Source organism: Diceros bicornis, chromosome 12 (assembly GCF_020826845.1).
Source record: "Diceros bicornis minor isolate mBicDic1 chromosome 12, mDicBic1.mat.cur, whole genome shotgun sequence".
Classification (NCBI taxonomy): domain Eukaryota; kingdom Metazoa; phylum Chordata; class Mammalia; order Perissodactyla; family Rhinocerotidae; genus Diceros; species Diceros bicornis.
This window is the reverse complement of record NC_080751.1, coordinates 43,624,874-43,651,353: the sequence shown is the minus strand read 5'-3', so window position 1 is coordinate 43,651,353 and position 26,480 is coordinate 43,624,874. Positions and strand designations below refer to the sequence as shown.

Sequence of the window (26,480 nt, the reverse complement as noted above, 5' to 3'; positions counted from 1 at the left end):
AATCATTCCACTATATATATATATATATATATGTATATATATATCAAAACATCATGTTGTACACTTTAAATATATACAATCTTTACTTAAAAAATAAATATGCCTTAAGAAAACTTCTACTTTGTAGATTTCCATTGAGCCTATGTATCCAATGAATGGCACTCCTTTCTGTTCCTTTCATTGCTAATTCTAACAGATTTGTGAGCAAGTACTTTTTATGTATTTATGTATATATGACATTCAGCATTTCTTTTCCAGAATTTCCAGGTGACCTTCCAAGGTTGAAACTAAAAGTGAAGGTTGGTAAATATTAATTTTCTATTGAAATGACTAAAACCTCAATTTACATCTCTGAAACTGGGGATAATAATGCATACTTTTAAGATTTTATGCAAAGGAAACGAGATAATATTTAAGAGAACAATTAGCCCCAATGGTGGACACGATACATTCTCATAACCCTTTTATATTTCACTTAAATTTTCAATTTTATTTACTTTAGGCTCTAGGAACAATAGCTACGTACATGGATACTGCCTAAAGGATTATAGTTAAAATATAATTTAGTACCAGTGTTGAAAGCATTCTTAAATAGGACAGTGCCATTAATTTTAGTAAGTTTATGAAACAGTAGTTATACTATTAAGAGCTCAGCTCAACACAAACTGCTATTACCTGATGTTGGTTTTTTACTAAAACTAACAAGAGTCAAATCTTGACTCTTCTAAATGGGACCAGACATCTTAGCAAGCAGTTAATAATGCCTTCTGAGTGAAGGAGTAAAAGGGAAGCAACTTCTGGCTAAAAATATGCTTCTCTTTCCACCCATTCATTTCTGTGTCCAGTATTTCACTGGGATAACTATTTGGATCTTAAAAGTTGTTGGCCTTGGGGGTCGGCCCCGTGGCTTAGCGGTAAAGTGCACACACTCCGCTGCTGGCGACCTGGGTTTGGATCCCAGGCGCACACTGATGCACCACTTGTCCAGCCATGCTGAGGTGGCGTCCCACATACAGCAACTAGAAGGATGTGCAGCTATGACATACAACTATCTACTGGGGCTTTGGGGGAAAAAATGAGGTGGATTGGCATGGATGTTGGCTCAAGGCTGATCTTCCTCACACACGCACAAAAAAGTTTTTGACCTTTATCAAAGATCCCTATTAGAATACAAATCCTTCAGAAAAGGACAAACATCTTAAGTCTTAATTATCTTAAAGTATATCAAGAGCTGTGTTAACTAAGAACTATGAAACGTTTCTGCAAGAAGGACAGAGGCAATACACATGTTATGCAGAATGATTTAGTCATACAGACACGTGCACTTATAAAGAAACACACATTCTAGCCGTAGAATACTGATGAGTCACACTATTACATCTATCTGTGTGTGGATACACTATATAAGAAGAACACATCTTCCATCAAATTTTAATCATCTGTGTGCATTTTTGACGCACTCAAGCATTTTTTAAAACAAAATTTTGAGGCAAGTTAAACTATCTTTGGGGTTAAGCCATCTGCTTTTCACATCAAAGAAAAATAAAGAACAGATCACTTACATATATTTTTGATTTCTTCAGCTAGAGACAGAATATCTCCAAAGGGAAACAGAATTAGGAGCACTAAGAAGCTCTGATCATCTTGAATCATCTTCATCTCTTTTTAGCATGTGAAAATTTTCTTTGATGAGTCAGTAGTGATGTGTGCATTTTAATTCTGTTTTTATACTTGACCAATTTTATCCACACTTTCTTCCTCAGAATCAACTTGTACTTTGTCAGAGATGTGGGTACATATGAGAGTAATAGCCATACTAACTTGATTCTGGCATGACCTTTCTGCATCACTAATGCTGAATTGAGTATTCTAATCATGCTAGGATATGCCTTGGTTTGGGGTTAATTTTCTGAGCTATTCACCTGACTGTTTCAATATGTAGATTTAGGTCTTCTTTTATTTCTGCAAAATTTTCGTTGATTATAGTTTTAAATATTTTTCTGTTCCATTGCTTTGTTTTTTTTTCTTCAGGCTAAACAATTATACTTATGGTGGATTGTCTTTGCCTATCTCCCATTTCAACCTCTCTTTCTTTCTCTCTCTTTTATTGTGCTGTCACAAAAGTATTACAATGTACAATCTCCTAGTACACAAGTGAGTTTTTCTATGATAAATGCTAGGACAATTTTAAATTGAGCTATGGCAATTTTTAATTTTAATACTTATTGCTAATTTGCCATCAAAAATGACTATTCCAATTCACAGTATGCAAACTACAAAAAAAGTTATTGTGTCCCCTTACTCTGGCTCTTACTTACTATCAAACTTTTTTTTTCACTGTACTGTGGAATATAACTCAGTACCCAATACTTGCATTAATTTGCATTATCTTAATTACTAGAGATGTTAATTGGTTTATCCTATATTTATTGGCTATATTTATTTTCTTGTGAATTCCTGTTCATTTGCCCATTTTTTATTGTGTCTTTTTTTCTTATTGACTTATGGGAGATCTTTATATATTGTTTCATTTACATATTGAATATAGCCTGTTATATATATCTACATATATAAATAAATTCATACTTTTTAACTTTTAAAGTTTAATCATCTTTTGGGTTACATAGCTTTAAAAATCTGTTGTAGCTATATTTGTTCATTCCTTCCTTAATGACCTTTTATTTTGTCACTAAGAATCCCTCTCTTTCCTACCCTAAATCATAAACACATTTTCCTATACTTTCTGCTCGTATTCAATAGACTTTTTTTACATTTAGGTATTTATCTAAATATATTAACAATTTATGTTTGTGAATTTGTGAGAAGAAGGGAAATTTTTTTTTTCCTTCAAGTGGTAGGTAAAATTAAATAAAATTTTTATGGGGAGAACATTCTTCCAATCCAAGAAAGTCTTTTTTCAATGGACGTCTGCTTTATCAGATAAATATCATATCTAAAGGAAAACATTCATCATTTATCTTAAAATATTTTTTATAATTGTGGATTTTATAAAATGTGTATAATATGCTGAATTTTAATTGAATACAAGTTTCATATAAACCTATATCACATGTAATTATGTCTGCTAATTTTATTACCCAGTCTTAGGTGGAATTTACAGGGCTTTAGTGCTCAGATCATGAGAAATAAGAATTCAACTACACTTAGCAGTGACACAGCCCTGGGAGTTGGTGTTGATTTCTAGTGGCCATATTTTTAGGATTAACATTGTACACTGGACGAGAACAGACTTAATGACATTTTGCATACGAACAAGGGAAGATCTGGGGCCTTCAGCCTGAAGAAATCTTAGAGGACTCGTGGTAGCTATCTTCAAATATTTGAAAAAAATATTATACGTAAAGAAACAGACCACTGAATAAGAGCTAGAGAGAAGCAACATTTAGTTTAATGAAATAGAAAGTTATTTATTGCTAAAACTGACTAAGAATTGAGTAGGTGGTCATGTGAGGAAGGGAGCTTCTGGTCACTGAATGAGAGTAATCCAACAGAGGCTGAGTGACTCTCTTTCAGATTGTACAAAAGGGACAGGGATTAGACAGTCAGCTGGAGGTTCGACTAACATATCTTTTATTTCTTATATGCTATTATTTAATTTTGTGCCATTTCACTCTGAGCTTTCACAGCCCAATGAAAATTAAGTGATGGGAATATGAACTGAGGAATTTTCTAATGAAAATGAAAATTTCATTACAGATGTAATGAAAAGAGTAAGTGAAGGATTGCAAAACAGTAAGGGTAGTGTTTTGTCATTTCTGTTGGTTGCCGTAAACATACTTCCTAGCATAGACAAGTGAGGGAAAGCAAAGTCGAAGTTGCAAAATCCAGGAGGCTAATAGCAATGAGATGGAGGGAAAGGAAGGTTGACATTTCTGGAGCCTAAAATATTCTGGGTACTCAACTCTCATAACCTCTGTTGACCTGTATGTTGGCTTCCCAGCACATTTCAAGACATCTAAGTCACTCATTTCTATGTGTTGTTTTAGTCACTTCGATTCTTGCTTATCAGTGTTCTTAAATTTCTCTCAACACAAGTGTAAATACTTTAAACAAAGCACTATTAAGCAAAACATGCTTTAGGCTGCATCATATCAATTGTCTTTCCAACTTACATGCAAGCAGGAGAGGTCTGGACAAATATAGAAGCTGGAATTTCAATCTGATGGTGGACTCTGAGAAAGTATGTTAATTCACCTGAAATAACACACCTCATACTAATTTACTTCATGACCCTGTATATGAATTTGAAGGATATATCATTACTTCAGGAATTAATAAAGTTTATGTGGGGTTTACTATGGAGCGCAACAATTATTTGCATTTCTAACATGAGAAGGTAGGAGCGGAATTAGGGAACTGGAATGATAGGAAGTGAGGCAAAGAAGAATAAAATCACAACCTCCCATGGAGCTTGGGCATGGTGGGTGCACCTGCACGAGGGCCGGGGGATGGAGGGGGGCAACAGAGTTACTGTGACAAGTCCACATGACTAATTTTATCAATGAAATTTTCTTACGAAGAAACAGAAAAACAGGAAGGTCATTCACTTGTCAGGGACAGAAACTGCTCTCTTAATTTTCTTTATTATCTCTTCTCATGTAATTCAGCCTGCCTAATGTAGAACACAGAAAAGCAGAAAGAAATATGCAGAAAGAAAACTGTGTTAAGTTCTTCATGAAGCATCCATAAAGGTCAAATAATGACAGGGAGAGTTTTGACATTTTTGCAAATGATTATATGGGAGACACTCAAAGAAAAAGCCCCTTAGCCTTGGTTAGAAGAAAAAGTGATGGAACTTCACCACAGGTATTTCCTGAATGGCATCTACTTGAAATATTCCTTCCTCTCTCCCTCCATTTCTCCCCCCTTTTCTCTCTTCCATTCTATACACCTTCTTTTATTTATTTTCACAATTTCCTCCCTACTGATTTACTTTAATATAAAATACACGTAAAATAAAAAATATAAAAATACTAAAATATAAATCCTAGACTCTGATTCAAACTATGGGTGTGTCCCTCTTCCAGAAGAAAATGTTGTGCACCCCCCTTCCTCCCCACACTATGATGATTAGGACATTAGGCTGGTTCAAGGGCAATGTGCTGAATGATAGAATAATCTCTGAGCATATCTTTTAACTAAATGCCCAGCATGGTACTCCTAGTACTGAATGTTTTAATTGGCTATTTTCTTCCCCTGGAGCCCAGCATAAAAATGGTAATCTTATTTTCCAGATGCTGTTAGCACTGGTTGGCATTTTCCTAATAAAGCCACAATGCTCCTGGCCTTTCATCATAGCTTTCCAGTCGTTTCTCCAAACCATTCTACCTTAATTACTGTAGCCTGGAAACATCACCTCCCACCCCCTGCAAGTTTTACTGAGCAATCAGCAATTTGCTGAGAAGAATGATGACTGTGTTATATTTCTCAGACTTTCATGTAGTCAGGCTTCTTTTAAATCAATTCAGCTTTGTGTTCTGTCTTTGAAAGATGGTAGTGAGGCTGCTATTTCCAATTCTCGGAGAGCAATCAGTAGCAATAGGTAGAAATGCCTCCTATGAAGAATTAATTATCGTGGCTGTTAACCTGTGGATCAGAGCTGGATGAGAAGCTGGGTGAGATAGTGTCATCTCCCCAAAGTTGGCCTGTTGAAATATGATTTCATGAGCATGGTTTTTCCTTACTTCTGTTTTAGTCCTTATTGAAATGAAAAAGAAATGCCTCACGAAATTGAAATATCTGGTCACTGATAGTACTGCCTACAAGTCAAGTCACTGTTTTCTTCATATTAACTATCCATCTTTTCCTCAAAAAATGGGTAGAAAGGGGCTTCTTTGTCTTGAGATTCCTTTTTGAATCCCAAATGGGAGTGTTCAGGTAAATGAATCACAGTGAAATACTCCTTTTTTTGAGAAGAGATTTATTATTAATAATGTCCTCAATAAATAGAAGGAGTGGAGAATACATAGAAATCTGAGTCAGACAGGTACAAAGCGATGCAATGCAAGAGAACTCTAAATTGCATACTCAGAAGAGGAGGAAGGAAAAGCTATTCCCATGAGAAAGGGTGAGATACAGGAGGAGAGTTTACTTCAACATTGACAAAAGGCCAGCAATTAATACCTGCAGGGAAAAAGAATAAAAGTACCATCACATATAATCAATATTCCCCTGAAGAACATGTGTTCAAAGAGAAGGGGAGGAATTAGAATTTGGTGACCATCGTTCCACATGCAATTCATTTGTTCTTCAGAGGAACTCTTTGATGATATGTTATTTGCATTTCACAAATTGAGTATTAGAAAGATTGAGAGGTGCCCTCAGATCACATCACTAGAGGGTGAAGAATGAGGTTTGTGGGGCTCTGAACCCTTTGTTCTGTCTACTACAGCACACTGTCTCAAACTGAGAAGCAGGTACATGTAGAGACAAAAAGGTGTTTAAATATTGCTATACAAGTTCTTTAAGCAGAGATGTATAATCTTTGTTAAATTGTCTAACCATTCATTTAATGTATATTTATCAGGAATACTATGTATCTGGGGATATAATAATTGAACGTAGACAAAATACAGCTTTTACAAACCTCACAATATAGAAGGAAAAATAGACAGTGAACAAATAATTATTACTGTGATGAATTTTCTGAAAGAGTATTCCTCAATGCTATAGAAGTACATAATGCCCCATTTAACTTATAGTCTTCTATAACATGGCAACAGGAGGGTGAGATTACAGGGCTGCTCACTCTCACAACTATTGTTTTTTTTTTTAATTTTACTGAAAATATTAGATAATAAATTAGACGTAAACTAGGAAAGGAGGAGATTAAACTGTCACTCTTTGCACTTCAAATTATTCTAAAACTGAAACCCACCATAGAATCCATTGAAAAACTATACAACCAATACAAAAATGCAATAATATAATAGAGTACAAAATCAATATATAGAAATCAATTCCATTCATACACATAAAACAGAAAGCACTTAGATGGTATACAATAAAAGAAAATTGCCCTCATTTACAATTGCAACAGAACGATAAAAATAATTAATATGCTTAATAAGAAAAGCACAAGATCCATGTGGAGAAATGTTTATTATACACTCCCCCCCAGAACATAATCAGATTATGTTCTGATAGGAAGGCTTAAAAGATATGCAAGTTTTCTCTGAGTCAATTTATAGTTTTAACATGATCTAGATAAGATATCAACACTTTTCTTCTTCTTCTTTTTTTTTTTTTGGCCAACAATGAAGATGCCTCTAAAGATCAAGTGAGAAAGTAACAGAAATAGTCTGGAAACTATGAAAATGAAGATCAGGGAAATGGGCTTAGTTCTACCATTTATTAAAATAATTATAAAGTCTAAATGAATAGAACGTTATGGCCATGTCTCATGAACAGACATGAAAACCAAAGGAATAGAATAGAAATGCCAGCAATAGACCCAAGTGCATTTAGGAATCTAAGTTATGAAAGGCAGCATATGCAATCAGTTAAGAAAAGAAAGTTCGTTCAGTAAGTGGTTATAGGACACCTGATAGTCATCTCGGCATAGTCAGATTTATACCTTCCATCTTTCACCAGGATAAATTTCTAGTGGAGTAAAGATGCAAATGTAAAAAAATAAAACCATAAAATGAGACCATAAAAGAATGTATTCCTAACCTTGGAGCAAGAATAATATTTCAGGAGCCATTAAAATGGAGCCATTAAATTCAGGAACCATTAAAATAGATACGTTCAAGTAATTTTAAAAAGGACATCTGCATGCCTTAAGATAAGCAAACAAAAGAAAACTAAAATATATCAAAAATGACAGGAGCAAAGAAAAATATAAATTGGTGTAATATGCTTTGAACTCATACTATCCATGAAGGAATAATTTTCCATAGATAGATAAATAGGTAGATAATCCAGAAAACTTCAAGCAAAAGATCAGAATCACAACAGAAAAATAAGCAAAAAATACAAATAGAGAATTCAGTAAAAAAAGAAAATTCAAAGAGGTCTTAAAAATAATCCAGGTAATGACAATTCCACCCTTCTAGTTGTGCAGGCCAGAAAACTTGGAGTAATAATTTACCTTTTTATTTTCCTTACATCACATATCCAATCATTCAGTAAGTCTTGTTTGCTATATTTTCAAAATATATCCAGAATCTGACAACCCAGTTCTACCACTACCTCCCTGGACCAAGCTGCCATCATCTCTTGATAGGATTGTTGTCTTAGCCTTCTAGCCGGTCTTTCTGCTTCCACCCTTTCTCTGTATGGTTTAATCTTAATAGCAACTAGAGGAATCCTCTTAAAACTGTGTCAGATCATATCCCTCTTTTGCAGGAATTCCTCAGTGGATTTCCATTTCATCCAGAATGAAGGCCAAAGTCCTATGCATTCTGGCTTCTCATCACTCTGACAATTTCTACCACTCGTCCCATCTCCAATTCTGTTCCAGTCGCACTGAACTCCTGGTATTCCTCCACAGTGCCAGATATTCTTCCATAGAGAGAATTTTGCCCTGGTTCTTCCTCCTACCTGGAACTCACTTCCCCCAGATATCTGCTTAGGCTACTCCCTCATCTTCAAGTTTTTGCTCAAATGTAACTCTATTAGTGAAGCTTATCTTAACTCTCATTCCTCCTTCACCTTATTCTATTTTTATTTCTTCCTAACAATTATCACCATCTAATATAACATATAATTTACTATACATATGTGATTATATATATAATCATATACATATAAGAATTTTTTTCTATTCAGTTCACTTTTATATTTCCATCACCTAGAATAAGGATGGCACAGAGTAAGGACTCAATAATTTGTTCAATGAATAAATTTAATTCTTCTCCTAATCTTACAGAAAAAAGTAAATTAAAATTTCAACAAGATGTCATTTTCACATAAATTGGCAAAAATGAGAAGTTGGTGACATCCTCTGGCAAAATATACTTTGATAAATTACTGATGGGAGTATAAAATGGTACAACCTATATGGAGGAAAATTTGGTAATATGTGCTAACGTACATTGACATATGTCCTTTGGAATAGCAAGTCAATTAGTATTTGCACGAGGACAAAATGACACATGTTCAGGCTATTTGTTGTCATGTTGTTGTTAAAGTAAAAGAGTGGAAAAAACTAAAAATTAATAAAGAACTAGTTGAAAAAATTATGGTACATCAATACATTGGATTACTATATAGCTGGAAAAAATAGTAGGTAGTTCTCTATGCACTGATTTGGAAAGCTTTCCAAAGTATCTTATTAAATTTTAAAGAAGGTACAGAATAGTGTGTACAGTAATGTAGCATTTGTGTAATAAGGAAACTAAGCCAATACATATTCACATTTGTTTCCATCTATATCTATCATCCATCTATCTATCTATCTATGTATCTATGTATCTATCTATCTATCTATCTATCTATCTATCTATCTATCTATCTATCTACCCATCTACCCATCCATCCATCCATCCATCCATCCATCCATCCATCCATCCATCCATCCATCCATCTATCTATCTATCTATCTATCTATCTATCTATCTATCTATCTATCTATCTATCTATCTATCCATCCATCCATCCATCTATCTATCTATCTATCTATCTATCTATCTATCCATCCATCCATCTATGTATCTATCTATCATCTATCTATCTGTCTGTCTATCTATCTATCTATCTATCTATCTATCTATCTATCTATCTATGTATCCATCCATCTATCTATCTATCTATCTATCTATCTATCTATCTATCTATCTATCTATCTATCTATAACAATGGAAGGAGAAGAAGAAATTAACTGGTGTTTGTAGGATGGAAGTAGTGGGAAAAGGAAAAGTGAAGGACAAAGGTGAGCAGGTGATATTTCTCTCCATATTTTGAATTTTTTTTTAGATTTTTGAACCATGTTATAGATGATATATTGATATATTTAAAACATAGAATATATAAACAGAATTTAAAGTTACTACAAGGTAGTATACACAATAAACCACAAGAGGTATAGACAAAGGAATCGACTCTTCAATTACATTCTAAGAGTAATATAATGGCACAAATTTTCTTCAGAACTTAGAACTTTGTTAAACTTTTGAGAATAGATTGCAGAAAATCAATATGTAAATGGATGAAGTCAGCCATATGGAAAAACACCCACCTAAGTAATTATTTCTTGGAAATAGGTGGTCCTAATCAAGAGATGAGGGTGTAGTTTCTATCAAAATATGACTACATTTCCTGTTTAAACTTTGACTAAGACAATGCTATTAATAAATTAAAAGGAAAAGGATATCCACTGAAGGTAGATGGTTGATTGGAAACTGAAATGCCAGAGACAGAAAGAGCAGCTGGCAGTTCATTTCTCAATGTCCCACGGTGGGAGTCCTCTGGACAATGGTCATTAGCTTATGGTCTCTTTAGTGTAAGTATTCACCATGCAGATGAATGCAACAGACCATTAAAGCCTGACGTCAAATCCACTGAAAGTATCTCACTCCATCGCCCTATTTTAATTAAAAACAACTTTCTTATTATTATTAGATGCAACTTTCTGAGAGTGAATAAAAAGATAAGGCTCATTTGAGCATTCCATTCTACTTGATGATTCTATTTTTTAATAGTAAACAGTACATGTACATTTTATTCTGTTGAGATTTTGGTTAATGTAAGTCCATCTCCCTGACTTTGATCATCTTAGTGATACTGACAAATGCTACAAACTCATGAAACTGAAGGCTAGATGCAGAATTGATATCGTATCACCAAGGGGTTGCCAGAAGACATTGTCTGGATGACCAGCCAGTGACATTACTGATGTCACCTTGTATTATTATGCTCTTCCTGCTACAATGATGAAAACAAAGGTAATTCACTAGAGGAACACAGGATGGGAAGAATGAGGTGACTGAGTTAACTCCCAGTATGTCCCAGTTTTTTTAATGCTATCAGGATGAAAACGTGAAAAAGTTATTTGTTCCCTAGAATAACTAGCCATCAAGGTATAATTCTAAAAAGAGAACAGATTATCTCCTACTCCATTAATACAGAACAATCACGAAATACACTGATAATAAACTACAAGTAGGGCACCCTTCATAAAAAACTGAAAAAGTTGAATTCCCGGGCCGGCCCTGTGGCTTAGCGGTTAAGTGCGTGCGCTCTGCTGCTGGTGGCCCGGGTTTGGACCCCGGGCACGCACCGACGCACCGCTTCTCTGGCCATGCTGAGGCCAGGTCCCACATACAGCAACTAGAAGGATGTGCAGCTATGACATACAACTACCTACTGGGGCTTTGGGGGAAAATAAATAAATAAATGAAATTAAAAAAAAAAAAAGAATTTCTTTAAAAAAAAAGAAAGTTGAATTCCCTCCTTCTCAGTTACTATACAAATAAAAATTGATAAGAGCTTCCATGTCTTTTTCAGTTAACGACCACTCAAGCAAGAGAATATTTTGTTAGAAAAAACCAACACTTCCACACAGTATCATATTTTTCAAAGTATGGGTATGGTGACTAATAGTTGTCTTTTAAGTATAGAATTATGGAGGCTGAAAATTCGTAAGAAAACAGTTCTAGAAGCTCCTACTCCCCAATTATGCAAATAATTTTCTTTAGAGGTTTTTATTTCATTTCTGCTAAACCATTTCCATTTAAACTTTTGCCCATGAGGGAAGTTTTTCTTTTTTTTGCCGCATATGGTGAATCTGTAAGTGAATCAAGTATTTATTGAATACTAGAGCATGGAGTAGGACAAGAGTCCTAGCAGACCTCTGTTCTAACTCCTGCTCTGTCCCATTAAAGCTACTTATCCTTCTGGGCCATTTGATCTCTCCATCCTCCCAAACTATGATCTACTGACTATTGCTTATCTTTTGCTTTCTTTCTTTCCATCATTCTAATGCTACTTACATACTTATCATTGGAGACAAAAGATGCTACCATACATAATTATGTGGAGAATTAAATGAGGTAACAGTTGTAAACATAAAAGGAAGTGCTTCTTTTTGTTTTCTGTATGAGGCACTGTGCTAAGCACTTCACAGATATTACCTCATATGGTACTCAAAATCATCTTTTGTATCCCCACACTGCAGACGAGAAAACCAGCAATCACAGAAGTCACTTTTAATCACATAGTTAGCAAGAGGCAATGTCATGTTCAGGACTCAATTTCTTTTGGAACTGTGTGACACATATACCTCCAAAGAATGGACAAGATCAACTGACTTTCCTTTTCCCTATTGATTCTCCTTATACAATCTCTTTCCAGCCCTTCTGAGATGGGTGCTCTGGGGATGAGTCCCAGATTATTAGGCAGAAACCACTGGTCCTGAATTGGACTTGTGCCTGGATTCTGCAAAAGGAAATTGATTAGATGATCTCTAACATTCTTCTGACCCACCATAGAACTGGAATCTAACCCATGTATCTTAGCTTGGATTCCCCAGGAAACAGACTCTGAGACAGATTAGTGTGAAGGAAGTTTATTGGAGAGTATTTGTCTCAGTCCGTTCAGGCTGCTATAATAGGATATCATAGACTGGGTGGCTTATGAGCAGCATAAATTTCTTTCTCACAGTTCTGGAGGCTGGGAAGTTCAAGATCAAGGCACCAGTAGATGTGGTGTCTGGTGAGTGCCCGCTTCTGGGTTCATAGATGGCTATCTTTTCCTTGTGTCCTCACATGGCGGAATCGTCAAAGAGCTCTCTGGAGTTTCTTTTCTAAGAGCACTAATCCCATTCATGAAGGGTCCACCCTCATGACCTAATCACCTCCCAAAGGCCCCACCTCCTAATACCATCACATTGACAGTTAGGATTTCTACATATGAATTTGGGTGGGGACACAAGCATTCAGTTCTTAACAGTGAGCTTGGTGACAACACCTGATAGGGAGGAAGTAAGAAAAGCAGGATAACGTTCATGGAGAACCTCAACTATGATGCAGTTGCAACAAAGGCCTCAGCCCATTCCACAGTGAACTCTGGAGCTTGACTTGTCTTTTAGAGTTATCCCAACTTGAGGCAAGAAACTGGGTCTTTGTACTTCCACATCAAGAGTCACTGGTAGTAGGCTACCAGGGAAAAGGCATAAACTTGGCAAGGCATATCCCTTCATCCTGAGGCAATGTATGAGGAGGAGCTCAGCTGTAAACCATCAACAGGAATCATGTCTGGTGGCTGGGAAGAATGAGGGCCTTCATATGAAAGAAGGGAGCTTGATGGCACACAAGAGCATTTGCTGCGTCTGATGTCTCTTCTCTGCTCCATTGTGGTAGTGCTGGGTTCCTGCCTAGATTTTGTCTGTCTCTGCCCAGAGCTATGGTCTACTTGAATACTTTGTCTCTCCAATTGATTCAAGTCCTACACATTGGCGATGTCGTTTTTGGAAGGAAGTCCATGAGGTTTATGCATATACTGGTGATAATGATTTGGGTTTTTCAGGGTGGTTCTCCCAATTACAAATATATTAACAAGAGTTGATTAGGTATTCTGAAATTTACTGGAAAAGCTCGTTCATTATGCAATTTGAAAACAGTCAATGTTGAGTTTTCCGTCTCATGCCTTCATTGAGCTTTGGCCCAGTCCACATTTCTATAAACTTTGTGGATTTCAACTTTGGTATGTTACTTGTAAGTTGGCCTTTCCCTTTCCAGGGAAAGGGAATATGCTCACTTTGCCATGGAAATGGGGAACTATTAGAATCTCCAGAAGATTGTGGTGCTGGACATGTATAATTTCAAAATTTTTATCAATACTTATTACTACTTACTTTGATATTTTGAAAACGAAAAAAAAAATTCTTAACGTAGGCTACAAGAATGCAATCTCTGCAAAAGTCATCTTGACTGGAAGACCATAGGCTTAAAAACACTGGCATAATTAATGTGCCGATGCAGGGCAGTAGAAGCCGACACACAGCGGTCAGGATGCAACTAGCAAGTTTTTCTTTATTTGCCTTCTTTCCTACTCACATTTGTTTCCTTCTTGGCCATCTTTTTCTTTGAAAAATCTGACTTCCCTCTTTTAAATATGAAATTTGGCAGAATATTTCAGACATGAATACTGACAATTTGCAGAACAGTTTAATTGGTTGGGGGTTATTATCACTGATGGGAGAGTTGTACGTAGAGAGTGTTGGGTTGCTTAAAAAGGATGAAAAAGATGATTCATGTACTGTAAATAGCTGTGAAGAATGTGATCATAAGGCATAGTAGAAGGGTTGAGGCATTGTTTTTCAACATATTTTTGGCTTTAATAATTAGGTCTTTTGAGTAGAAAATTGCTGGGTAGGAAAGCCAGATTGTACAGACTCAAGGTCAAAGCCAGTGGAGAGAAAATGGCAACAGCTGGCAGAGATCACTTAATATGAACCCACTCTTCTAAGACTAAAAGAAAGGAATAAAGGCAAAGAACAGAGAGAGAAATGTATTGCGGTAGGGGACAAAAACAATAGGAAATATGTGCTTATGTGCAATGGCATAAAAAAGGGAGGAGGTCAACTCAACTTTGGGGGCTGCAAGATGAATTAAAAATAAGAAGAGTGAATGGATAATTTTTTTCAAATGGGAAATGCAATCTTCTGCCTTATTCAAATACGTAAAAACATTGTGAGAAAAAAATCGTCTTTTGACCTAGTAAATTTCAATGAATTAAAAGAAACCTAAATCCCGTGGTCCTAAAGCATAAATTAGGCCATTTGAGAATGGATTCTTTAGTTTGAATCTTAAGTACTATGTCCTTGCTGTCTCTTCCTCCTCCAAATCCTTCCCCCAGAATTTGAGACTTCCTGTAATCTTTGGTAACACTTTTTGATGCTAGTACCTCTCCAGTAATAGATGACCAGATTATTGCTCCAGTGTTGATCAACAAATCCCCCAATGCCTGGAATATAATTTAAAATGTGTAGGTATGCTCATGGGGCTCCCTAATTTGCAGGATAATTGATGGGCAGCATTTGCAGGCCCACATCACATTCTCTTCATGTCAGTGATATCCTTCCAGCGTTCCTACAAATCTATATATGTAACATAGCTAAAAGTCAATCACTCCGAACACACACACTGCAGTTATATTTAAATATCTGATCTATCTGGATTTTTTTTCAGAATAGTTAGTGAATTATGAATCTACTTTTTTCTTTTTCCCCCTGCCCAAAAAAGCAAGTCATTTGTTTCATGAACTTTTAGAAAGTAAATCAATTTCACCAGTGAGTTAAAAAGCCAATTTTACTAAGCATTGAATGATAATATGTAATAGGTCTATTTTGAGAATTACTAATTTCTTCCAGCTATCATTTAGTGTATTTCTTCTTTAAGAGCAAATTGTTTTAATTCCAGGAATTTATGCTCCATTTCAACTTGCTAAGACAGATTCTCCCTCATTATTTCTCTATCCAGAATTTTCCCTGCTATTCTAACCTATGTATATTTCCATGTAAACTTTAAAATTATTTTGCAAGTTAACAAAATAAATATATAACATTTCCTGAAATATTTAGTTGAGCTATCACCAAATTTGTAGATTTCTTTGTGGATACTGTGTTTACAATTTTCACCTTCCTTAAATTAGTTTAAATGACCCCCAGTAAAGTTTTGTAGAGTTTTTATAAGTGCTATACATTTCTTGGGAAGATATAAATTTCTATTTCTTATGTTACTATTTTAAGAGAGATTAATTATTTTATTATCTTTTCTCGCTGGCTATTTCCAATATTAAAAATCATCATACTCTATAAATTCATTCAGTAATTGGCTAAATTACCAAATTATACTTTTTCTTAATACCTTCTTAGTTAATTCATTTTTAGGGGTTTTTAAACAAATATTCAGTCAAAATTTGAAAATTGTGCCTCCTCTTTTTTCAATAGGTAGATATAAATTTTGTCTTGTCTAATTGAATTGGTTTAGTAAGAAAGGATAGTGCATATAATCTTCACATTCTCGAATTTAATAATAAGACTTCTAATGTTTTACCACTGAAATAATATTAAGCATTCTTATGATCTCTCATGAAGGATTGTGATTTTGATTAAGAAATTTGATTAGAAAATTATTAGATTTTCTCATTTATAAGTTAATTGAATAATTATATTAATACACTTCTAAATTATAAATTTTCCTTGAATTCCTGAAAAAAAAATGCTACTTATAAATGATATAGATTTAAGTATCTACCAGAATAAATACATAAATGTAGCATTTTTGCAACCACATGCATAAAAAATATTGAACTTCCTTTGCCAATACAAAAAGTTGCTATATTTGTATTATGCTAATGGCAGTTTTGTTTCCATTATGGTTGAATAAATTACTAACAGATTTACTCTCCTGTAGACAACAACTATAAGCTCTGGGAAATACACACACAGACCCCAAACTTCCTGAATTTTCTGAAGAGTAAACAAAAGCAGAAATTCTGGATGAGAGTCACAATTTGGAAGAAGAGACCGGTATGGTGTGAGTTTTCTATATTTTTAGCTTTTAGTCAGAGTCAGGCTGCAGTCAGGGTGCCACAGGCAGCATCTAAAACACTGGTAACCCACACTTTCTGGCCTGATGCACCAGAAGTCAAGGGCGAGGGGAGCCCCAAATTCAGTGTATACATTCTACCTGTCTCTGACTGAGCCCTGACCATGCATGTGTGGGGCAGGTAGCAAATGGCCTTGCTAAAGGTGAGAAAAATGAGATTTGAATTGCTATCCAAGAGATAAAGATCGAAATTTAATAAAGTTAATTGAAATACAATATTAAAGTTATTGAAATTCAATAAAGTTAATTGCATACTAAAACAAAAATGTCAGCACTCCGTAATAATAGAAACTAATCCTGGGTTCCCATGATACTACATTCACAGAGTACAGGATGCAAAAATAAAAATAAACTTGACATAAATAAAACAGGAGAAGGCAACACATTTTCAAGACAAAATACAGTCAACAGAGGCCAACTCTGAGATGACCCAGATGCTGGAACTAACAGAAGAAGACTTTAGACTTTAAATAGCTACTATAGACACTCTGAATGTGGTCAAGGATAATGTGCTCATGGTAAATAATACGATAAGAAATCTCAGCAGCGAAGTAGAATCTAATAAAAAGTAATTAAGTACAAAATCAAGAACTACAAAATATAATATCTGAAATTAAAAATTCACTGAATGGGCTTACCAGCAGAATAGAGATGGCAGTCAATAAATTTGATCAATAAAATGTTCCAATCTTGAGAATAGAGTTAAAGAAATTTTTAAAAACTGCATAGAAATGTAAGGACCATTGGAATATCAAAATGCCAAATATACGTTAAATGGAGACCCTGAAGAAGAGAAGATGTGGATGTGGCAGAAAAAGCATTTGAAGAAATAATGACTAAAAAATTTCACAATTAGGTAAAAGATATAAATTCAGAGGTTTTGTAATTTCAGCAAGCCCCAAGAAGAATAAATATGAAGAAAAACAAAACTAGGCACTTCACAAACAGTTGAAATCCACAGTAGTTTAAAATCATGTGAGATTTTAACAAAGTTTGATACATTAGCTATGCAGAGGCGCTACTGGAGTTCTGAGTTTCTTGCCCCAAACTGGAGGGTTATGGCAAGGTTCTGGAGATTATGCTGTACCTGACTCTTAACATAATATTTAGCAAGAAAGAAAAAGGTGGGAAGGTTTTTCTCGGGCTAAATGAGTATATGCACAGGTATTTGAAATAGGGGCTGCAAGCACTTCATCCTCCTTTAGTAGGTTGAGTGGAGAGTGTTGAGTTATGAGATTGGGAAGATAGATGCAGATTTCTGGTACTTGATTTCCATTATTAGCTCAGATCAAACATTCAATTTGGCTCTCATTATTTCACATACTTGCCAAGATGTTAGTCTTTAAAGCACATTACCCTGAAGGGAGGAGGAAGAAACTTGAAGTGTGAGGTGTGATTCCTGCCTTAAGAGGGAAGACTACAAACACGGTTAGACAGAAGCATGACTAAAATAACAATGGTGACTTTTTAGAAACTTTATTTAGGTTTAAATATTACACACATGTCTTATGAGCTCTTTTTTAGGTCAAAGAATCATGCATTAGCAATAAAGTGAGTGATAAAGAAATAAAATCTTGCCGCATTTTTGTAACACCAAGATATGAGATTCACTTAGAGATGTGGTTCTTGAGACTTAACAGAAAGCCACTCTGCAGTCATTTTGAATGGATATTCAAACTCATAGTTGTATTATCAATTTACAGTATGCACATTACCATTTCAAGATACTTTTCCTTGAGAAATAATTTATTTTGGAATAAAAATATACTAAATATGAATAATAAACATATGCTTTTTTTCAGCTTTATTGAGGTATGATTGACAAAATTTGTATATATTTAAAGTGTACAAGGTAATGATTTGATCTATATATACATTGTGAAATGATTACCACAATGAAACTAACATATTTATCACCTCATATTGTTACACATGTAAGAGAGATCATACAGTATTTTTCTCTGTCTGACTTATTTCTTTTAGCATAACGTCCTCAAGGCCCATACATATAGTTGCAAATGGTAGGATTTCCTTCTTTTTTAAGGCTGAATAATACTTTATATCTATATCCATATTTATCTATAGATAGATAGACAGATAAATAAACACCCCCCCACACACACACATTTTCTTTATCCATTCATCTGGACACTTAGGTTGTTTCCTTATCTTGGCTATTGTGAATAATGCTGCAATGAACATGAGAGGGCGGATATCTCTTCAAGGTAGTGATTTATTTTCCTTTGGATAAATACTAAAAGTGAGATAGCTGGATTGTATGGTAGTTCTATTTTTAAATTTTTGAAGAACCTTCATACTTTTTTGCTATAAAGGCTTTACCAATTTACTTTCCCACCAACAACATAAAAGGGTTCCCTTTTCTCAACATCCTTACCAACACTTATTATCTTTTAACTTTTTGATGATAGCCTGCCTAATAGGTGTGAGGTAATATCTCATTGTGGTTTTAATTTGCTTTTCCCTGCTGATTAGTGATGTTGAGTATTTTTTTCATATACCTTTTGGCCATTTATATGTCTTGTTTAGAAAAATATCTGTTCACATCTTTTGCCCGTCTGTTAATTGGATTGTTTTATTGCTATTGAGTTGGTATGAGTTTCTTATATATTTTGGATATTAACCTCACATTTTTTGCAAATATTTTCTCCCATTCATAGGTTGTCTTTTTGTTTTGTTGATTGTTTTCTTTGCTGTGTAGAAGCTTTTTAGTTTGATGTGGTCCAACTTGATTATTTTTGCTTTTGTTGCCTGTGCTTTTGGTATCATATCCAAAAAATCATTGCCAAGACCAATGTCTAAAATCTTTTTCGTACGGTTTTTTCTAGGAGTTTTACAGTTTCAGGTCTTACATTTGTATCTTTAATCCATTTTGAGTTGATTTTTGTGTATGGTGTGAGATAAGGGTCCAATTTCAATCTTTTGCCTGCAGATATTCAGTTTTTCTAGCACCATTTATTGAAGAGACTATCCTTTCTGCATTGTGTATTCCTGGCACTTTTGTCAAAGATTAGTTTATTGTATATGTGTGGGTTTATTTCTGGGCTATCTATTCTGCTCCATTGGTCTATATGTCTATTTTTATGCCAGTACCATACTATTTTGAGTACTATTGCTTTGTAATATAATTTGAAATCAGTGAGTCTGATCCTCCAGCTTTCTTCTTCTCTCTCAAGATTGCTTTAGCTATTTGGGGTCTTTTGGGGTTCCATACAAGTTTTAGGATTGTTTTTTCTATTTCTGTGAAAAATGCCCTTGACATTTTGATAGGGATTGCATTGAATCTGTAGATTGCTTTGGGTAGTATGAACATTTTAACAATATTAATTCTTCAACCCATGAACACAGGCTATCTTTCTATTTATTTGTGTCATCTTCATTTTCTTTCATCATTATTTTATAGTTTTCAGTGTATAGATATTTCATCAGTAGTTTTGGCTGAACTTATTTCTAAATATTTTATTCTTTTTGATGCTATTGTAAATGAGATTGTTTTCTTAATTTTCTTTTTGGGTAGTTTGTTGTTAGTGTATAGAACACAAATGATTTTTGTATGTTGATGTTGTATCCTGCAACTTTATTTAATGCATTTATTAGTTCTAATAGTTTTTTGGTGGAGTATTTAGGATTTTCTATGTAGAAGATCATGTCCTTTGCAGAGACAATTTTACTTCTCTCTTTCTGATTTGGTTACATTTTATTTATTTTTCTTGCTTGATTGCTCTCTCTAGGACTTCCAGTAGGATGTTGAATAGAAGGGGTGAGAGTGGGCATCTTTGCCTTATTCTTGGTCTTAGAGGAAAAGCTTCAGCTTTTCATCATTGAATATGATGTTTAGTTGTAGGCTTATCATATGTGGCCTTTATTATGTTGAGGTCCATTCATTCAATACTTAATTTATTGGGAATTTTTATCATGAAAGGGTGTTGAATTTTGTCAGATGCTTTTCCTGCATCTATTGAGTTGATCATATGATTTTTATCCTTCCTTCTTTTAATATGGTGTATCACATTTATTGATTTGTATATGTTGAATGAACTTTGTATCCCATGAATAAATACCACATGTTCATGATGTATGATCCTTCTACTGAGCTCCTGAATTTGGTTTGCTAGTATTTTTTGAGAATTTGCATCTATGTTCATCAGAGATATTGGCCTGTAATTATCTTTTCTTGTAGTGTCCTTTTCTGGACTGATTCAGTCTCTGTACTCATTATAGGTCTTTCAGATTTTCTGTTTCTTCATGATTCAATCTTGACAGGTTGCATGTTCCTAGGAATCTATTCATTTCGTTTAGGTTATTCAATTTGTTTGCACATAATTGTCTATAGTAGTCTCTTATGATCCTTCGTGTTTCTGTGGTATCAGTTGTAATGTCTCCTCTTTCATTTCTGATTTTATTTATTTGAGTCTTGTCTCTTTTTTTTCCCTTAATTAGTCTAGCTAAAGCCTTGCCAATTTTCTTTATCTTTTTTTAAAACACAACTCTTAGTTTCATTGATCTTTTATATTGTTTTTCTATTCTCTATTTCATTCATTTCTGCCATATGTGTTTTAAGATCTTTAGGTAACTATTGCAATTTTTACCTTATAATTACATCTTCTTGTTTTATATTTAAACTCCTATTGAACTTACATTTCATTTAATTTAATATTGAACTTACATTGAAGTTGTGTTGAAATTTCCTGTCCATTTGGTCTTCATTTCCTTGATATCTTGTCCATAGAGACCAAAGAAAGGCAAGTGATGGTTAATTCAATATCTCTCTAGCATTTAAGATGCCTTTGCCTCTAACTCATAACTATCAGCTATTAAAATTAATACTGAATAAACAAAACTCTCATTAAAAAAATGTTGAGAAATGAGCACTGCCTAGTAACTTCATTCTCACAGATGTTTAATGTTATTACAAAGGATAGACATATACTTTGGAATTTCTGCTCCCCTTTCCAAAGGTTGATAAACTCATAATTTATTGAGTCTTACTCAAAACTAAAATGAAGTTTTTTTTTTTTTTTTTAATCGTTTCCACTGACATTCTGTCAGGATTTTCTACCTAGACATTGAATTTGTTTTCTACAGACAAAAGTTGTTTCATTAAGTCTTCTTGATGAACATCGTCTTTAACATATTTAAACAAGGGCGTGAATCTCTTGCCCCCATCATATGTATCATATGATTAAATATTATAGGGTTTTAAAACATGGTGAGTACTATGGACTGAGAAAGTTTAATAAGGACATGATTTTGAAATGGCTTCTAAAATACGGATAGGCATTTGATTTAGAACTTCCATAAGGAGCATCAAGTGTAATCTGTTATAACGGGCTCACGTGTACACCAATAAAACCATAGAAGGAGAAGTATCCAGTACTACAAAAATGAAAGAGAATCTAACTATAATAGAGACATTTTTGTCCAAAAGTTGCATGAAATAAAGTTGGAGACCTTTGATTTTATACTGAAATCAACATGGAACCATTGTAAGTTTCACACAGAAGACTAGGTCTTTAGGCAAGAACAAAACAAACAGCAAAGCAAATGGTAGGAAAGAAATTTTTTTAAAGAGCCATAGTAAGAAAATCACATTTTCTTATCAAAGAAAAAGAAGCTACCTACAACGAATAAAATTTTTACTTAAAAGCAAATCTTTCCCGAAGAAAGAAACGAAAATTAAGTAATGCTATTTGAATCATAGATGTAGTACCATCTTTCATGCTTCCCAGTGATCTCCAAGAAGATGGCATTAGTAAGAGTGATGAAAATTACCATAACTGCTGTGTAGTGCCAATATAAAACCAGTTGCAAAACTTCTTTCCATAGGAGGGTCTATTGGTTGCTATTCATCTCCTTGTGCATTTGTTCTTTAAGAACCACAGTTGAAGTGATACTTTTGGCAACTGATCATATTTTACTATTGCTTTTGAAATGGAATATAGTTAAATGTGGGAAAGACATATAGTTACTTTAGTCAGTTTTTAAACCTCACTTAGAAATATTAATATACAATCTGATAGGCAAACCTGTTTATAATGCCATTTTTTCTTAAATATTTCTTCTTTTGAAGTGAAGATATTCAAGTAATGTTAAGCTATTATCGGACAAGAATATATCGTGAGGAGATGTTCCCAAATCATAAATACTGCCTTTCCAAGTTTGATATCTCTTAGTATTGTTGTTTTCGAATTGTGCTCTGAGAATCCTCAGTGATTTCAGTAAAACCCTTCACAGCTGCCTTTGAGGAAGACTGAGGGACTTGTAAGCAGAAGGGGAGGCCCCCAGCTTCCCCTGTATATATATATATATTTTTTTTGTGAGGAGATCAGCCCTGTGCTAACATCCGCCAATCCTCCTCTTTTTTTGCCGAGGAAGACGGCCCTGGGCTAACATCTGTGCCCATCTTCCTCCACTTTATATGGGACGCCACCACAGCATGGCTTGCCAAGCAGTGCATCGGTGCACGCCCGGGATCCGAACCAGCGAACCCCGGGCCGCCGCAGCGGAGCGTGCGCACCCAACCGCTTGCGCCACCGGGCCGGCCCCCCCCCCCCCCCGTATATTTTTTAACTAGAAAAGCTGAGACACTTTACATTAGTCCTCTACTTAAGAGGTCTTTTGAAGAGACAATATTTCTGCCTTAAAAAGAAAAAAAATAATATTTTTTTTCCTTTACAAAGGTTTTTTGAGCTAATGAGCTGGAACCATTGACCTGGTGTGCTTTATTTAAATAACTCATTTAATTTCATGTATTCTCTGGAAAGTCAGTAAAAACTTGAACTGAAATATTTCTTTTATTATTGTTCTTTTCCACAATATTATGAAATTCATCTTCTCCAGACCTGTCACCACTTTTTAAAGACACTAACATTTTTTTCAGAGAGAAAGGGCAGACACGATAAAATAGGTGTTTGGTCTGAAGAGAAGTTCACTGTGGTTGGGCTAACTCCAATTTAATAACACTGTTTTTGCTATTTGAATTAAGGAAAAGGCCTTTACAGCTAGAGCCCTTGTCTAGTGATAGAAATGGCAATGTCTCCAAGAGGTAGAGATGATTCACAAGTGATTTTAGGTAGAGGGTGTAGGATGTGTGGGTGGCAAAAAGGAAAAAATTTCACCCGATTCCGAGACTAGATCCTTGAGGAACAAAATGTGAACTCAAGAAGAGAGTCAGTGAGAAGATGGAGTTTCTTGAGCATTTAGCAAAAGAGGAAGTTGGCAGCTTGGTGAAAGATGGCTCCAATAAACGAGAGTCCTGCCACGTGGGGGTGGGGGAGGCAATATCTGAGACTTCTTATTAAAGTGCTACAGTTCCAACACAATTTGGTTTATATGCTTGGCAAGATATCCAGGATTCTTAAAATTTGAAGAGAACATTGAATGCCATCCAAAACTTCAATTCAAATTTTTTTGTTAATTTACTTGATCTGTGGAGAAAAATGAGATATTCGGAAGTTAATTTTTTTATATTTGGCATCTGTTCTTCTCTCAAGTAATAACTTTGAAGAAAACACAATTCTGTGATGAGCATAATGTGCCAGAACAAAGCAGAGATAGTCCTCTGAAATTGAGTTTAGGGAACTGGAGAGGATTTTCAGCTTTATAAGGACATAAACCATGCAAAATAGACTTGTGCTTTCCTTTCTGGAATAGACTTAATTTTGTCTGTCCATCTGAGAAGCTTCAGGATTCTCTTATCAGTTGACTCTTGAATGTCTGTACTGGTTTGCATGGTCTGTGTACATACATAGATACAAACATACATACACAAATGCATCATGTTATAAAACAGTGGCCTGGATCCCTTCAAAAAAACCAATTGAAACCTACATGTGCTGCTGATAATGTACAAGTTATTGTCGTGAACCACATAGATATCTCCTAGGATAATTAGAACCAGTTTTGCATTCTTCCATTCCAAAGATTATCCTGTGTCAGCTTTCATATAATAATCTGTCCTAGAAAATCTTTCTCTTCTTCCACATATCTTCTCTATCCTACCCATTAGAATTTTCTGTATTCTCTAGGAACATCTTCACAAAAATACATATTTCCCTTGAGGCTCCGTAGTGAAAACCATGGTGCTCTGCACATGTTTAGCATGTCATCAAGGTTTTTGACTGACAGGCTGGCACTCCAAGCTAGCTGTGCTTCCCGGCAGTGCTGCATACAGCAGAAGCACGACTATGAAACTGATACTATAAAATCATTTTTCTAAGGACGCCTGTAGTGCCGTAGGATGATACATACTGCACTTGAACTGGCTAAATCATGCCTCTGCACGTGGTTTTTCTGCAGTATTTATTTATTTATTTTTTGTTTTTGTTATTGCTATGAGTGGAGAGGGAATGAAGAGGAAGGAATATGTCTTGTAACAATATTCTGGGAACCCATCACTTCTCTATGGAGAGAGCCCTTAGGCATATAATTTTTCCCCAAATGACAGTTCAAAATGTAATATTTTTATTTTATCTTTCTGCAGGACCTCTGAGCTAAGAAACAGAAAAATATAATCAAATGATGCATAAATTGCATGTAATTCATCAAATTATTTCATGGTCCCCTTTAGGGTGGGGAAATCACAATTAAAGTCTTGAGTACAGGGAAAAAATGGATTTGCAGCTATGGAAAATAATAGTTTTTAATGATAGCTTTTTTAGTGTTGGTTTTTTAAAGCATGTAACATTTTCAGTCATCTACAAAACTTAAATATATCAGTAAAGGCCTTTGATTTTCATGGAAATCATTTAGCTAATATCTGTAGACCCAGCAAGAGCTGATTTGGAAGCACCAGTGATCTTTTTGATAAATCAGTATCTAGGGAATGTTATTATTTTACTAAATGTTTTCCTTATGGTCTTTCTTTTGAGGGCTAAGACATTTCTTTTTTAAGTTTTTGTAGGTCAAAGCTCTTTGTAAACTCTGTATATTACTGTAGCCGTGTAAGGCATGTTTATGTTCCTCATATGCGTAGAGCTTGTTCAAAAAGAATGAAGTAATTTGCCTAAGTCGTTTGAGATAGGTTCATGTCATCCATTCTCCTTAATGGCTTAACAGAATGTTGATTACCTTTCTCTATGTTGTTTCATATTAAGAAATATGGTATTGCCTACACTTATATTAATTCTACAGGCATTCTTTCCCAGAATCAGTCATGATATGGCAGCCAAATTAGGGAGATTGCCTTTTTTATGATACCACTCAGGCAGTACAGGAAAGGTAGAGGAATTAAATGAATTGTCAAGTCAAAGCGAAGGGTCCTATGTGATCAAGTTATCTTGTTTACTGTGAGCTCCAGGTTAGCAGCACATTATCTATCTTGTTAGTAATTTATCACCAGTGCCTTCCCATCACCTAGGGGTGGATCACCATTGGCTAAACGAATAAAAATCTATTAGGTATTTATTCTTCAGAGAAAGTACTGTGAGCAGTTTAAAGGACATAGATACCATGATTCCTAAAACTCAGTCATCAATTGGCATAAAGACAAGCACAGGGTGAGTAAAGGGCTAGTGTTCCTTCTTTCAGCTTCAGAAATGGACACTTCTAGGCTTAAGGGGAGAGATAATTTCTGCATGTGTATAGTCTTACCGTTATAAATATTCCTTTTTGTATTTTCAGTAGTTTGTTCCTATCTGACATCCTTCCAGTTGCCCAAGCCAAAAACCTTAGAATGATCTATGATTCTCTTTTTCTCCTCTTTCACCTGATTCATAAATTCTGTTGGTTCCAATTTCAAAATATATCGAGAATCTTAACACCAGATATTCTGCAGGTATCCTAATCTGAACAATCATCCTTTCTTTCCTAGACTGTTGTAAGAGCCTTCTGATTTACTCCTCTGCTGCACTCCAGTCTATTCTTATCCTGCAACTACAGTGATTCACT

At 34.8% G+C, this 26,480-nt stretch overlaps 1 long non-coding RNA gene across 1 annotated transcript; it reads left to right on the top strand.

The window, feature by feature from the left end:
* Nucleotides 1-255: 255 nt before the first annotated feature.
* Nucleotides 256-26,480, top strand: LOC131411681 (uncharacterized). The gene is made up of 3 exons (XR_009221632.1): nucleotides 256-299; nucleotides 16,380-16,495; nucleotides 26,404-26,480. It is a non-coding gene; the product is annotated as an uncharacterized LOC131411681 (long non-coding RNA).